Source organism: Emys orbicularis, chromosome 2, assembly GCF_028017835.1.
Source record: "Emys orbicularis isolate rEmyOrb1 chromosome 2, rEmyOrb1.hap1, whole genome shotgun sequence".
NCBI lineage: Eukaryota > Metazoa > Chordata > Testudines > Emydidae > Emys > Emys orbicularis.
In genome coordinates, this window is record NC_088684.1 from 219,679,350 (window position 1) to 219,697,001 (window position 17,652).

The following is a 17,652-nucleotide window of genomic DNA, read 5'->3' on the forward strand; positions in this document are numbered from 1 at the left end:
ATTTCTGAGAATATCATTGGTGATCTTTAATATAATGGCTAATTCAATTAGTACTGGTTTTAGGCTCTCTGTCCTTCAGCGAGCCAGGACTAATCCCGTTGAGCAGGAGGTTAACTTTGTGGCAAGGTCCCTGAAAGTAAACAGTATTTACACCAGCAACTAAGATCATGGAATCAGACTGTTCTGCATGATTCAGAAGAGATTGATATACTGATGGTACAAGGAGACTAGACTCTAGAGACAGAGATAGTGATTATATGCCATTGGTCTGGAGTGGACAACTCCATCTATATGGGAAGATACAATGGACAGCATTACTTTCAAAATTCACAGACCAAGAATGCTGCACATTATCATTGGAAAGGTGCCAGTGGTTGAGTTTAAGAAAGATGGGACTTCTTGACAAAAGGAAAGAGTTTCTTTGCTGGAGGAGATTGCTCTTCATTTGATTATGTGCTAGATTGTGATATTGGAAGGGGATTTTCTCGTGGGGAGAGGCAATAGAGGAGAGGGATCCACAGGATGGGTTTGAAGGCGAAGTTCTTCTGAGAAAAGAACAACAGCTTTCTTGGATTCTAATTCCTCTCCAAGTGGCAAAGCAGGGCATCCTACTAGGACATGATTATTTGCAGCAGGTTTCACTTTCTTTAGTTTGGGCCAGGGCCGGCTCCAGGGTTTTGGCCGCCCCAAGCAGCCAAAAAAAAAAAAAAAAAAAAAAGCCGCGATCGCGATCTGCGGCGGCAATTCGGCGGGAGGTCCTTCGCTCCCAGGCGGAGTGAGGGACCGTCCACCGAATTGCTGCTGAATACCTGGACGTGCTGCCCCTCTCCGGAGCTGCCGCTCCAAGCACCTGCTTGACAAGCTGGTGCCTGGAGCCGGCCCTGGTTTGGGCGAAGGGTCTATGGTTCAGACTCAGTGGAATCTATGCCAAGAAAGTGTTCCAGTTTGCAGGGCATAACAGAAACATCATGAGATATCAGATCACTTAATCCTTGTTACCTTGCATCTGGTCTCTTTGGGTGGAATGCTCAAAAGGAGTTAGGCTCTGAACTTCTATATAGGTTCTTAACTTCCATGAAATCAATGGAAGTTAGGTGCCTAAACAGAAGTTAGGAGCCTAACTCCTTTTGAGCATTCCAACCTTTATTACTTTTCACTTTGGAAATGAAGTGTGGGATGTGAGTGTGAGACTAATGTTTGGAAGCTAAGAGAGTGAATAGGCTTTTGCCTCCTGGCAGAGTTTGCAGAGACCCAAACTTTGGCAGGCTTAATCCTCCTCTTGCAGAATGATGGGATCAAATGAAGACAAAGTGTTTCTTTTAGAGGCTGGCCAAGACAGGGAGACAGGAACAGGGACAGGGACAGGAACAGGACTTGGGGGAGAGGGAGGGATAGCTCAGTGGTTTGAGCATTGGCCTGCTAAACCCAGGGTTGTGAGCTCAATCCTTGAGGGGGCCACTTAGGGATCTGGGGCAAAATCAGTACTTGGTCCTGCTAGTGAAGGCAGGGGGCTGGACTTGACCTTTCAAGGTCCCTTCCAGTCCTAGGAGATAGGATATCTCCATTAATAAAATAAAGACTTATACAATGGTGTGGAGGAGGATATTGAGATGGTGAAGCACAATCCTTGCCTTAAAACTGCCATATGGAGGCCTATCAGAAAGAATAGATGAAACTGTTAAGAACTGTGATGAATTAGGGAAAGGTCTGGAGAAGGTAGAGACAGGTTTGGAAAGGGAAAATCATGCTCACATCTTACAGTAATCACTTGAGCTAGTAAATACTAGCCTCTGCCATATGACATGGGGTATTAAATATTTTGACTACAAAACAGGCGGAGGAGTTAAGGTCTCTATTCATACGAACAGAATTGAAAGACAATCTCTGCCTTGCAGGAATGTGTTACTCTGGGGCTAGGTGGTCTAGTGAATGACTTGTACCAGATTTTCCCTTGTTTGCTAGAGTTTTCACAAATTTAATCAGGGTCTGGATAATGAAAACAAAGTAATGTTTTAACCGGGGATTCTTACCTTGTTGGGCAAAGTTGGTGGGGGGGTGGGGGGAGGGGAGGATGGAGCTAGGACTTCCCTGGATAATTGGAGGCCCTCACCTTGCTCAGAATGAATGATAAAATCCTGGCCAGAGTGCTGTACCAGAAGCTGGGGCAAGTAACATGGGATTTCAACCAACCAGCTGAAGAGAAAGTTAGATTAATCTCTGACTCACCATCAGATTTACAGGAGGTATTTGTAGCGGAAGGTATTTGCAGCAGCGGCTAGATGAGGGTAGGAAGGTTATATCTATCCCATAGACCAAAGTGACGCATTTGGTCATGTGACACATGATTTTAAAAACTTTGTTCCTTGTAACCTTTATCAGATAATTGCAGATTGTGTACTTGTCCCAATCATCAATGGCTGGTAGGGGAAGTGGCCTATTTAATTACTGCCACGTACAAGATGGAGGAGTCTCTTTATGGGTTTGCAGTAGATCCTCTGATTGGGCTGTTAGCAAGACAGAGTTAGAGGTGGAGAGTCTGTTCAGACCACAAATCTATCTAAATAGGAAAGGTAGCAAAGCTTGGTTCCCCTGGGTTTTTACAGATGACATGCCAGCGTTGGTCATAACTAACTGAGTCTAACCCCCAATTTGCATAAGAGAAAAGCTATTTGGTTTGGTATGAACTGCCAGTTTGCCTTCCACTGCTTGGCAGGCTTGCAGAATGTGCAAGGTATTAGATGGGAACTGACCTGAGAGAAAGGAGAGCTAGTGATGGAAATGTGGAGTCTATTTCCCAGAGGATGAACATTTTATACTAATACTTCCTCTCTCCCTTCTCATGGGACAAGTGAACCTGCCACCACCTCCTAAGCAAACACAGTCTTCACAAAGGGCTGGCAATTTTGTATGCTGTTTGCAGGTAAAGAAACTTCACTCATCGGTAAGAAAAACACTAGCATTCCTCTCCAAGGAGCACAGAGGTGTGAGATTTGGTTCCCTCTGACTTTTGCCCTCTTTTATTTAGAAAAGTTACAACAGCTCTCAACAGAGGTAACAACAGTCATTGGGCCTTACATGGCAAGTAACATCATCGCAGCTACAGCCTGAGATGACAGCAAAAAGGATAGACCAGAAGAGGCTGGAAGAAGCCAAGATATCTGATAAAATGGACAACAGTCAAAAGGGGTTAGTGGTTCATCCTTTTCCTCATCCTCACTGGAGTGTGGAGTGGTGGCATTTGTATCTGTCTGTGTGGGTCAGGATATGAGAGCACAACACATATCAGCAGGACTGAGACACAGATATCTTATCCTGAATCTTTTGATAATCACCAGTGGGGTGGCAGTATTTGTGAAGATTTCTTTATTTAGTGAAGATGAGCTTTAATGCTTCATTCTGTTTCTCCCTCTTCCCCCATCTTCGTCTGCTTATAGCCGGGGAGAAGCCAGACTGGGGTTTCTTTTGTATAATCTGGTTGCATGGCTGTTTTAGCAGTAAACTATAGTGTATCCAAAGTGCTTTCTGAAACTAAGCTGACTTAATGGGCAGTGGGTTTGCAGTACTTTCTTTTGTGTAAGCTCTTTTCTTGCAGTCTGACGTACTTAACTATAGTGCGGATCTCCTGGCTATATGGGCAGAGATGGGTGGATGGCCAGTTTCAGATGTTGCCATGTTCCCCGTGGATAGGAAGGGTCATGGAGGGCTTCTGGACTGCAGGGGAGGTTTGGGTTTCTATTGTATGGGTACTCCTTGATGTCCTTATGTTGCCTGGATTTTATGTTTGCACTTTTTTTTGGATTGTACTAACTGTGTGATGAATGAATAAAACCAGTGTGGCGGTGTCTTTTGTAAGGTGAATACCAGTCCATTAGAAATCACACTAATTCCACATTCATCTCATGTGAGCAACCAAAGAGCTAGCAGAAGAGAAATATTTTCACATTTATTACTTCAAATGCAGGGCAAGGCAGAGATAATAAAATATTTGCTAGCTATTTACTGTGTTAAATAGGTGCCTCTCACTTAATATTACACATGGTCTTTTTGAAAAACTCCTTGTATCTCCAGCGAAAAGAATATTTGTTACAATGCTAGTTTGAACACTACTTTACCATATTGAATATTGCTTTGATTTAAAGTTCCAATTTGAAATCTACTACTCTCTTTGGTCCAATAAGAAAAACAGCTGGAGGGACATCTCATCTGTTTTGTCATCAGCCTATCTGCCTGACTTCTTAGTTAGCTAAGAAAAGAATTCAAAATTTACTTATTTGGGTGAGGATGTTGGCTGACTTATCCATCTGTGAGCAAAGAAATTTTATGCTTAGCTTGCTTAACTAAATGAATCTTGGTTCACTTGCTTGCAGCGGAAGACAAATTAGGCTGATTACGTAGGAAAGGACCTACAGTACAGCTAGGAATTAAACCATGTAGGGTATTTAGGATGAATGAAATGAATAGCTAACAATAGCTTCAGATTTCTCAGAATGATGCACAGTCCCACATAATTTTACAATATTTTTAGGCAGTTTCAAAATATTTCTTAGTGCTATTTTTGTGTGTGTTTAAATCCCAGTTCATTGCTGTTTTGTGTGTATGGAGTTTTAAAGATATACAAAGATATATATACGCTTTTTCATTTTGATATTGGAAGGTCTACATAGTTCAGTGGTTTACTGTTATGCTGTCTTTCATATGAACAGTCCAGGAATTATTTCCACTTTCCTTCATTAGACTTCTCAGAGCATGTATTACTGAGGCAATTCATAATAATATTACATTCCTCTGTTTGTTTTATTTCCCATGTCTCTTATTTTTCCGGATACTTTGCAGTACATATATTATAGCTGATGTACAAGTATTTGACATACAGTGTTTACATTTGCTGATATTGGTGGTATGTGGGAGTAGAGTGTCCATAAATATTTATGTTTTAAAAATGTTTCAGCATGCTGTGCCCACTAGCCTAAAATTAACAATGTGATAATCCTCTCCCTCTCTTTTTAAAATCATGTACCAAAATACTTGGTATATAATACATCAGATACAAGAAATGCATTAAAACAGTAAGTCATTAGGACAAAATATGTCACAATTGGTATGAAGTAATGAATTATTTACTGAAATCAGTGGCTTGAAGACTATCTATGTAAGACACTACACTACAGAGCATATGTGTGATAACTTTCCACATTCTAAAGTGAGGTTCAGAAAAGTGCACAATATCAATAAAAATGTTGTCGCATGCTAACACTAAGAAGTATATCATATGTGGTCACTGCTCGATAATACTCAAAACTTCTAGCGATATATCTGATAAGCAGTAGCTTTAACTTGCTAAATCCCCTAAAAAGTAGAGGCCTCCAGCTGAGCATCTTCTTAGGGTATGTCTACACTACGAGAGTAGTTCGATTTTACTTAAATCGAATATGTGGAATCGATATTACAAAGTCGAACGTGTGTGTCCACACTAAGGACAGTAATTCGACTTTGTGAGTCCACACTAACGGGGCAAGCGTCGACATTGGAAGCGGTGCACTGTGGGCAGCTATCCCACAGTTCCCGCAGTCCCCGCTGCCCATTGGAATTCTGGGTCGAGCCGCCAATGCCTTCTGGGTAAAAAAATGTGTCGAGGGTGGTTTTGGGTAACTGTCGTCATCCAACCGTCACTCCCGCCCTCCCTCCCTGAAAGCGCCGGCGGGAAATCAGTTCGCGCACTTTTCTGGTCAGTGACAGCGCGGACGCCACAGCACTGCGAGCATGGAGCCCGCTGCAACCATCGCTGCAGTTATGGACATTATCAACACCTCGCACCTTATCATCCACCTTTCCCAGAGGCAGATGCTGAGAAATCGGGTGAGGAGGCTACTGCAGTGCGGTGAGGACCTGAAGTCTGAGAGTGGCACAGACCTGTCAGAAAGCACGGGACCCCGCGCCGAGGACATCATGGTGGCAATGGGTCATGTTGATGCTGTGGAACGGTGATTCTGGGCCCGGGAAACAAGCCCAGACTGGTGGGACCGCATAGTGCTGCAGGTCTGGGATGAATCACAGTGGCTGCGAAACTTTCGCATGTGGAAGGGGACTTTCATGGAACTTTGTGAGTTGCTGTCCCCTGCCCTGAAGCGCAATGACACCCGGATGCGAGCAGCCCTGACTGTCCAGAAGCGAGTGGCCATAGCCCTCTGGAAGCTTGCAACGCCGGACAGCTACCGGTCAGTCGCGAACCACTTTGGCGTGGGCAAATCTACCGTGGGGGTTGTTGTCATGCAAGTAGCCAACGCAATCGTTGAGCTACTGCTCTCAAAGGTAGTGACCCTGGGAAACATGGAGGTCATCATAGATGGCTTCGCCGCGATGGGATTCCCAAACTGCGGTGGGGCTATAGATGGAACTCACATCCCTATCCTGGGACCGGACCACCAGGCCAGCCAGTACATTAACCGAAAGGGCTACTTTTCAATGGTGCTGCAAGCACTGGTGGACCATAGGGGACGTTTTACCAACATCAACGTCGGATGGCCGGGCAAGGTTCATGACGCTCGTGTTTTCAGGAACTCTGGTCTGTTTAGACGGCTGCAGGAAGGTATTTACTTCCCAGACCACAAAATAACTCTTGGGGATGTGGAGATGCCTATAGTCATCCTCGGGGACCCAGCCTACCCGCTAATGCCCTGGCTCATGAAGCCCTATACAGGCGCCCTGGACACTGAAAAAGAACTCTTCAACTACCGGCTGAGCAAGTGCAGAATGGTGGTGGAGTGTGCTTTTGGACCTCTCAAGGGGAGATGGAGAACCTTACTGACTCGCTGTGATCTCAGCGAAACCAATATCTCCATTGTTATTGCAGCTTGCTGTGTGCTCCACAATCTCTGTGAGAGCAAGGGGGAGACCTTTATGGCGGAGTGGGAGGTTGAGGCAAATAGCCTGGCTGCTGATTACGCCCAGCCAGACAGCCGGGCGATTAGAAGAGCCCAGCGGGACGCGCTGTGCATCCGGGAGGCTTTGAAAGCTAGGTTCCTCAGTGAGCAGGGTAACCAGTGACTATTAAGTTTGTTTAAAGAGAAGCTGAAGCTGCCCCCGTTTCTTTACCTGGTTAATGCTCACTAGCCTCTCCTCTTACATACCCCGTTCACCCCGTTCCCCCCCTTCCAACACACGTTTAAAAATAAAATCACTTCAATTTTGTTAATGAACACCGTTTTCTATATTACTGTTTTCTCGGTAAAGTGTTGAACCTGGGACGCAGACTGTGGTGGTGAGCGGGTGTAGTGTAATGATGCAAAGGACGCTTCTAAACTCCAGGAATGACAGGCTCCGCAGTGGTGGACTGGTTGTTTCAACGGAGCCTGCCACCACTCCTGTTCGGGACTCTGTGTGGGGGGGCTATGTGACTTTGTGGCAGGGGGAGGACGGTTACAGATCCCCTGCTGCGTGGCTCTGTGATCCAGGATAAGGATCGCTGCATAAGGTCTCTAACCGCCCTCCCCCACCACAAAGTCACATAGCCCACTCCCCCCACACATAACATGAAAACCACCTCCCAGAGTGACCAGGGTAATTAGTGACTGCAATGTGTGTGTGCCCTGCTGCTGAACCTGCCCCCGCCTCTGTACCCTGGTAAAGGTGACTGTCCTGTCCAATTACCAACCCCCTTCCCCCCCTTCAGACAGACTCTCCTCTAAAAGAACATGATGGAAACAGTAATTAACAGAAACGTCTTTTTTATTAGAAACTACACATGAAACTGGGAGACGAAACTTGGACGGGGGCTTGGGTGAGGTGGGAAGGAAAGGACTTATCAAATTTTGGGGAATGAGAGCCTTCTGGTACTTGAGCAGTCTTCAGGGATGGAGTGAGAGTTTTAACGGACTCTGCCGCCCCTCCTTCTTGGGACTTTGGGTGAGGGGGGTATGGGACTTTGTGGCAGGGGAGAGCGGTTAGAGATAGACTGCAGCGGGGCTCTGTCCTCCTGCCTCCGGTCCTCCAGAACATCCACAAGGCGCCGGAGCGTGTCCGTTTGCTCCCTCATTAGTCAAAGCAGCGTTTGAGTCGCCTGCTGGTCTTCCTGCCGCCACCTCTCCTCCCGTTCCATGTGTGATCGGTGCATTTGGGACAAGTTCTCCCTCCACTGGGTCTGCTGGGCTGCCTGGGCTCGGGAGCAGCCCATAAGTTCCGAGAACATGTCCTCCCGTGTCCTCTTCTTCCTACGCCTAATCTGCGCTAGCCTCTGGGAGTGTGATGCCAGGCTAGGTCGGGAGACAGTCGCAGCTGTGGGATGGGAAAAAGGGAGTGAATTCCTCAGAAAGATAAATTTAGTTGTGAACAAAGAACATAGTCTTTCTCTGTGAACAAGACCATGCACAGCACCTATCACATGCGCACTCAGGACAAGGTCGAATTTTCGGCCTTCGCATTCAGTGCCTGGGGTCTTGCAGTGCAGATCAGAGAAGCGGGGCAGGACACCGGAATTTGTGTAGCAGGCCGACATGGTAAGCCGTAGACTTGTGGCTGCTTAAAACTTTAATAATAGCACTGGCCTCCTTTCACGTTCAAAGCAATGCCAGTCCTTGCTGCCAGCAATCCGGCAAGCATGAACTCTGCCCCTGTCCCACCCCCACCCCCTCGCGGCTGTCCCAGGGAAAGATCCCTGTATGCTGCCCCTCTCCCGCCTCCACCGCGTGGCTGTAAACCGCCGGTTACAGTTCTGTAAAGGAACAGGCAAGCAGTCCCAATACTAACATTCCCCTACCTAATTCAAAGCAGGTCACCATGAGTGACATCACTCTGATGAGGATTTCAGAGACGGAGAAAGAAAGGATGCTTCGGGAAAGCCTGCAAAGACCAGGGCCATATGCCGCCATGCTCTGCAAGGCAATGATCCCGGAGTACTTGCTTGTCTCCTGGCGCGGAAACGTTTCCTACTACGGAGGACCCAATAAGGCCGCTCTCCCCAGGAACCTGATGCAAAGGCTTTCCAATTACCTCCAGGAGAGCTTCGTGGAGATGTCCCTGGAGGATTTCAGCTCTATCCCCGGACATATAGACCGGATTTTACTGTAGCTGCACTGGCAGGGACTAAACAGTAGAGCGGCTAGGGCAGAACAATCATGCTAAACCGGACATTGTTAGATTTTTTTTCAGTAGTTGCACTGCCAAGGACTGAAACGTTAAGCGCCTAGGGCAAAGTATTCATGCAAAACCCATTGTTAATATTGTTAATATTCCTGTTCTGTTAAAAATAAATGTTTACATGTTTAAAACACTTACTGACTGATCCTGTGTCCGGGTTAACGCCTGGGGACGGTTGGTAGGGGATCTCTGTAAGGGTGATGAAGAGATCCTGGCTGTCGGGGAAATCAGCGTTGTAAGCGCTGTCGACTGCCTCGTCCTCCTCATCTCCTTCCTCATCTTCCCCGTCCGCTAACATGTCCGAGGAACCGGCTGTCGACAATATCCCATCCTCAGAGTCCACGGTCAGTGGTGGGGTAGTGGTGGCAGCCGCACCTAGGATAGAATGCAGTGCCTCATAGAAACGGGATGTGTGGGGCTGGGATCCGGAGCGTCCGTTTGCCTCTTTGGTCTTCTGGTAGCCTTGTCTCAGCTCCTTGATTTTCACGCGGCACTGCGTTGCATCCCGGCTGTATCCTCTCTCTGCCATGGCTTTAGAGATCTTCTCGTAGATCTTTGCATTCCGTCTTTTGGAGCGCAGCTCGGAAAGCACGGACTCATCGCCCCACACAGCGATCAGATCCAAGACTTCCCAATCAGTCCATGCTGGGGCCCTCTTTCTATTCTGAGATTGCACGGCCATCTCTGCTGGAGAGCTCTGCATCATTGCCAGTGCTGCTGAGCTCGCCACGATGTCCAAACAGGAAATGAGATTCAAACTGCCCAGACAGGAAAAGGAATTCAAATTTTCCCGGGGCTTTTCCAGTGTGGCTGGTCAGAGCATCCGAGCTCGGACTGCTGTCCAGAGCGTCAACAGAGTGCACTGTGGGATAGCTCCTGGAGCTATTACCGTCGATTTCCATCCACACCTAGCCTAATTCGACATGGCCATGTCGAATTTAGCGCTACTCCCCTCGTTGGGGAGGAGTACAGAAGTCGAATTTAAGAGACCTCTATGTCGAACTAAATAGCTTCGTGGTGTGGACGGGTGCAGAGTTAATTCGATGTAACGGCGCTAAATTCGACATAAACTCCTAGTGTAGACCAGGCCTTAGAGGTGAAACTCATGAAGAACTCAATTTGGAATCAGACATTTGTCACGTCCTTATCTAAAATGCCTCCCTTCTAGTTATGTGCCCTGTTCCTGCTAAGTCCAAATTTACAAACATATGGCCTGATTTTGTAAGCTGAAAACCCTGAGCTCTTATTGAAGTCAATGTGAATTCACACTGGGTGCATATCAGGATCAGATTCACAGTGACATGAAAATGCCTGTGTCTCCAGGGTGCGGTTTTAATGTCTATTGAAAACGATTAAAAAAAAAAAAAAAAAAGGACTATGATTTTCTGGTAACTGGATACCTTAGCATCTCTGGCATGGACTGGCCAGGGTTCTGTTGCAGAAAATTTTACTGGAATATTGCTGTTATATTAATTTAATGTGGACATTTATGAAACCAGCAAATGAATAAAAACATTTTCTGGGTAAATGGGCCAAAATAACTATATTTATACTCCTTTTTTTCAGATGCACTTTATGGTGATCGGGTTATGTCACTTTACAAGGGAGTAGAACATCATGTTGAAATCCCTTGCAGTTTACCTAAGATTGTATTATGCTCTGCTCCTTTGATGAATTAGCTATTGCACCTTTTCAGGCTTTCACCTTTTCAAACTTTTCCATATTGTGGACATTTTAATGAGCGAGCATCTCATTTACCATTTGCATTTGTGTGGAACAACTTCCCTCCCATTTGTGATTGCATACATCGCTGTGGCGAGTACCACAACTGCATACAGGGAAAGTCCTAATAGGAAAGTATGTATTTTTCGTCTGTCTTTATTGTGCTAAGTGTTTTGAAAAAAGGTTAATCACACTGCTTACATCAGCTGATCAGTCCATCTCCTTCTCCCGTCTATGCTGGTCTTTTCTTTCCCTATTGTCACCTTGTCTTAAGGTCATCATCACTGTAGTAACTGAGTGCCTCACAATCAGTGTATTTACCCTCCCAACACCCCTGGGAGGTAGGAAATACTATTATCCCCTTTTTTGCTGATGGGGAACTGAGGCACAGAGAGATTAAGTGATTTGTCCAAGGTCCCATACGATATATCTGTGGCAGAGTGGGAATTGAACCCAGTTCACAACCTTAACCAAAGGCATCCTTCCCTCCTTTCATGTGTTTTTCTGATGCCTGGTCATGCTTTCCCCCTGAATATGTTTTCCTGCCATTTAGTTCTCTTTTTCCCTAGACATTTTCTGGCTGCCTTCTTCCCTTATCCCCTAGACCAAGGGTCTCAATCTGCAGCCTGAGAACCTCCCCACTGTGGCCGGCAGAAACTTTTTTTAAAGTTCTTTCATCCGGCCCTCGTGGCTGCCGGCTGAGGGGAGAGGGGAGCGAGAGGGGAGTGAGCAGGAGAGATTCACATGCCCCTCCCTCCAATGTTGCTCTATCCTGCTGCTCCTGGGACCCTCCCAGGGGTTGCACTCGGCAACGTGTAATTCATAAACCTTTTGAGGTTTGTGACCTGGGGGACATTCACGTTGGGCAGCTCGGCTTCCTGCAAGCGGTTCGCTATCCCTGCTGTTGCTGGCGGAGCCACGGAGGAGAGACCCATGCAGCCACACTGCCGGCTCTGTCTGCTGCAGGCGCCGCTCCCTACAGCTCCGATTGGCTGGGGGAGAGGGACAGAGATACTATCACTAGTCGCTGGGCAGAGTCAGCCATGGAGGCAGTGTCACTAGTCGCCGGGCAGAGTCAGTCGGGGCGGCATGAGACCAAGGGAGCGAGGGAAAAGGGTGGGAAATGGGCTGGGAGGTGGCATGACTCGTGAGGCTCCAATGACAGCGCGAGGGGGCACACTGCCTCCATCCCCCCTCCCCGAGTGCTGACTCCGTGGCCAATGGGAGTTCCGGGGGACTGCACCTGCACGGAGGCAATGTGCCTGGTGTCTGCAGATAAGGTGAAGATAAGAAGAAAGGAAAGAGGTTCTTTCTAGCTGTTGGGAGTGCAGGTCTGTGTAATGAAATGGGGCCCTTTATTTACTTTTTTACCCACTGTCCCATGTAATGTTGGTAGGTTGTGTAGGAGAGGGCCATCTCAGCAGGAGCACCAGGAGGCACTGAACCTGATGGGAGCATAATCCCAGACACACAGGGCGGGTTAGAACCACCCACTGCCCCATCTCTTTAGGGTAGTAGCCATGCTCCTCACCCCCTGCATCAGCTGCTTTTGTGCCCAAGGAGGCCCAGTCCAGCAAGGTCCTGCTGTCAGCAGAGCATGGAGTGTGGGAAAGTGGAGCAGGAACTGCCTCATGGTAGGATGGTCTTGGTAGAGGTGATTGATGGTCCCTGAGAGACCAGGTTTCTATTCTTGGTGCTGCCTCTGCCAGTGATGTCCTGTGTGACCTTGGGCAAGGCCTCAGTTCCCCACCTGTCACACAGGGATAATAATAACCCATCTCTCTCTGTCTCTCTCACTCACACGGGTTGCTTGTAAACAGCCTTACAGAGAGAAGTCTTAACCTAAAAAAAGGAAAATTGATGACGAACACCGCCAATTCCAAGATACGCGGACTGTTGATTATTTTGTCATTGAATACAAACAGACTGCCTCATGCTTGATCTGCAAAGACAACGTTGCTATTTTAAAAGACTACAATATCAAACGACATTACACAACGAAACATGCACAGCAATATGATAAATATCATGGAGAAGAGAGAGAGAAGATGGTCTTACAACTGAAAAAAGAATTAGCGAAGCGGAAGCAGTTTTGGCAAGTTGTATCATGAGTGAAACAATTGCTAAGTGTGGGAAGCCATTTCCTGATGGTGAATTTATTAAACAATGCTTTATTAAAGTCAGTGAGATTGTATGTCCCGATAGGCAGATATTGCTAAAAACATCTCTCCTATCTTCAAATACAGTAGCAGAGCATATGCTTGAGCTCTCTAAAGATATCGATGGGCAGCTCATCGAGAAAAGCACAGCTTTCCGCGCATATTCAATCACAATTGATGAGAGTACAGATTTGGTTAACAGTGCGCAGCTTGCCATATTTGTGAGAGGCAGTGATGAAAACTGCAGTAACTGAAGAATTGCTCAGTTTGTCAACAATGCGTGGTAGAACAAAGGCCAGTGAAATTTTTCACTGCCTCACAGAAGCACTGGAAAAATGTGGTCTGCCATGGCACTTGTTAGCAGGCTTAACCACTAACAGGGCCCCAGCAATGATTGGTCAAAAAAACGGATTGGTAGCATTAGTACAAAGAAAGATGGCCGAGCAAAACGCTGAGCAACCAATAGCGTTACACTGCATCATTTACCACCAAGCACTGTGCAGTAAATCTTTGAAATCTGACAATGTCATATCAGTTGTTGTGAAATGTGTGAATTACATTCGCTCAAGGGGCTTGCAGCACAGACAGTTTTGTGCTTTCGTGGAGGAAATTGAATCCAAATACGGGGACTTACCCTACTTCACTGAGATGCGCTGGCTAAGCAGGGGTTCTACTTTGAAGAGATTCTTTGAATTGAAAACAGAGGTGAAAAGATACATGGAAGAAATTAAAATGCCTGTACCACAGTTTGAAGATCACAAATGGATGACAGATCTTGCTTTCCTTGTTGACGTAACACAAGAGCTGAATATCCTAAACCTGAAGCTGCAAGGTCCAGCCAGCTGGTGACAGCAGTGTACGATAATGTGAGAGCATTCACAACTAAACTAAAATCAGATTTCTCAGGGGAATCTCACTCATTTCCCAGCATGCAAGTCACTTGTGGAAGAGCTCGGCTCTGAAATACAGTTCAGTGGTTCTGAATACACTACTAAGCTTGACCTGCTTTTGCAAGAATTTGATCAGCGGTTTGCAGATTTCAGAATGCACAAAGAACGCTTCGATATGTTTGCTAATCCATTTTCTGTTGATGTGGAAACAGCACCATGTGATTTACAAATGGAACTCGTTGATATGCAGTGCAACACATCTTTAAAGACTAAATTCAGAGAAACCGAGGATGTCACAGAGTTCTTCAGACAGCTACCACCATCTTTCCCAAATCTTTGCAAAACCTTCAGAAAAATCATGTCCTTTGTTTGGCAGTACTTACATTTGTGAGAAACTTTTTTCCACAATGAATATAAACAAGTCAAAATACCGAACGCAACTATCTGATGCACACCTTGCTGCAATCCTGAAGGTTTCAACTGCTCAGTCACTGAGGCCAAACATCAACAAACTGACAGAACTGAAGCGTTGCCAGGTGTCTGGCAAACACTAAAAACTCTCTGGCAGGCGAAGAATTGTATAAAGTTGTATGACAGTTTTATTAATTCTAAGAAATTCAAAATAAAAAATACAATATCAATGTTTTGTTTTCTGAACACCATCTTCAGTGACTTTATTGGCCCGCTGGGAGGATTGGAGGACTGGCACTGGCCCTAAGGTAAATTGAGTTTGAGACTCCTGCCCAAACATTCTTCTCCCACTGATGGTTAGCAGCTCCACTGGTGGTTCTGGTCCCTGAGATTAGTTCCTGTGCTTTTTCCTTTTATGTAGCAGCAACCCCCAGTGTAACGATAGTTGGCTGGCGGCTGCTCCTTATTTCCAGATGCTTTTACAGATCTCCAGGCTACCAGGAGATCAACACTTTGTGGACACAAGCAAGTGCTCTGTGCACTACCAGTGCTCCACAGACCATAGTTTTGGAACTTTTGATCTAACTCAGCTGCTGAAATGTGAATTTAATTGTACTGTTGAGGAAAAAAATGGATTGAAACTTTTCTTTAAAAAAATACAGGTTGACATAAAACTACAGAGTCCTTTAGCTTATTTCAAAAAGGGAATATACTGTAAAATTACTTCAAACACTTCTGCATGCTTGACTACAAGAAAATGGAAAGGAAAAAATATATAGGGCCAAATCCTGCATTTATTGAGATAATTGGGAGCTTGTTTCAGTAAGAACTAAGTAAGGACATCAGCATTTGGCTCTTGGGTTATATCAGATATTTCCTTCTTTTATTAAATGTTGATGGGTGCTCATGAATATAAATTAGCAATTTTTTTGTGTCTATTGATTTTTATTGTATTATGACATGATATATTCTTGTTTTACTATATGTACTTCCTGTGGTGATCTATTGAAACACTCTGAATTGATCAATTGTGGTGAAAGCAACCAATAAATTAGGATAATTTTTCTTATTTCATTTTATACAATTGTTGAGGCTCATGATGTGTATCAGGATTACCAGTTACATACAAGACTACATACCCAACTCCCACTTGAAAAATCTCTTTCCAAACACACACATTGTATATGTTTCTATAAAAGCAACATAAATAGACACGCAGGCCAATCCTAACCTTACAAAACATACACTGCCTGCAATCTCAGAAATAAACAGTCCTCTAATAATGGACAGCTTTGACTTATTTCTAGGTATGATTCTCTACCATGTTTAAAATAACTTTGCATCTGTCAGTGACTCCATCTTCTGAAGAGTCAATTAATGACCTCTAATGACAATCTATATCAACATACTGTATGACCACTAAAAGACACATTACAAAGTACATATTTATTACATTATTATATTAACAATAGAATCAGGCAGCTTTTTTCTGCATCCTGATATCATTCTATGGTTTTATGACACTTTATTAGTTTAACATAACAGATATTTTATGTAAAAGGTTGTTTAAGAATATTCATATCCATTTTAGAGTATAGAACTATTACAAATATTTAAAGGAAAAACACAATACATATTAGTTTTCCATGCAGCTTTCTGCAGAACGAACAGTCCACCTGAACAATCTATCTTAACAATAAGGGCAATGCCTATCATTAGACTGGGTGCTCTATTAAAAAAAAAATAACAGCTTGTTGGTGACCTGCAGATTATGTGTTCTACTGAGATTTTATTTAAGTTCAATACTTAATATACTAAGGTAACTAATGCTACTTAGGACTTAACACTAACAATTAACCCACTTAAGAAACATTCACTAGCTCAGTGGTTCTCAAACTAGGGCCGCCGCTTGTTCAAGGAAAGCCCCTGGCGGGCTGGGCCGGTTTGTTTACCTGCTGCGTCCGGGCCGAGGGACGTGCTGGCCGCCCTTCCTGCAGCCACCATTGGCCTGGAGCGGTGAACCATGGCCAGTGGGAGCCGCGATCGGCCAAACCTGCGGACGCGGCAGGTAAACAAACCGGCCCGGCCCACCAGTGGCTTTCCCTGAACAAGCAGTGGCCCTAGTTTGAGAACCACTGCACTAGCTAATCCTCACAACACCCATAGGAGGTATAGAAAGTAGTATCTCCATAATTTTATAGATGGGGAAGTTTAAGTGATTTGGCCAAAGTCACATAATGAGACAAACCAGGAGTAGAGCAACTCAGGTGCCGGAACCAGGGATACAGGGAATGCTGCCGCACCCCAGGGTTTGACGTGGTTTCCAACATATACAGGGTTTGCAGTTTGGTTCAATGGCTCTCAGAACCCCCCCTGTACAAATTGTTCCAGCTCACCTGGAGCAACTGTAACCCTATGGGTTTTTTTAATTGTACATGTTTCTCTTATTAGCATAATCAATATTGTTTTATGAAATAGTATCAGAGACCTGTGGCTTTAAGAGAGTGTACAGTTCTGGAGCTTAGTGTGAATGTTAGGAAATTGCTCATCTTCTCTGTTGACTGGATTACAGCTACTTACTAAACTATCACTCAAGTTCGGGGAGCACATAAGGAGCACTGAGGTGTTACATGTGCAGACAGCTCTAAGGAACTCTACAGGGAGCAGCTGCAGCCACTGTGAGGTTCTAAATATGTTTTATGTTTGTATTAGTGTCCTTAAGAAAATTCCAGACGATATGCCACCCAGAATTTGCTTTGTTTCTGTAATGGAGTCATGGTAAGGGCTGACCAAACTAGCATTCACCGAAAATTAAACCAGTCTCTGTGTAATGGAAAATCAATCTGAACTCAGCAACATTGTCACCATTTTACATTAGTGGTGTGTGAACTTTTCCATGTATAAAAAAAAGGCTAACATTAAAAACCAAAGGACAGGATTTTCAAAACTCAGACATTCTGCAGCTAAATGGCTATTAAGACGCACAGTGTTTTTCAAATATGTTTAAGCACTTATCTGTTTATAAAATCTGATCATATAATTTTGTATATAGATACTAGGTGTGATGCAGAGGTCAGAAACGAAACAGATAGAGCACCTAACTGGAATTTTCAAAAGGGTCTATGAAGACTATATATATCCTAAGAAATACTGTTTGATTAGGCAGTCTGGACTTCACATGTTGTTTGTGGTTAATTTCCTGCACTCCTGATGGATACTGTAGGGCTAACAACCTTGATAAGTATAGATATTATCAGATAGAAAAGGACAGGGTCAGATGAGAGAGGTGGACAGCACCAACTGCCAAGGTGCTCAGATACCATGGTGATTTGGGTGGA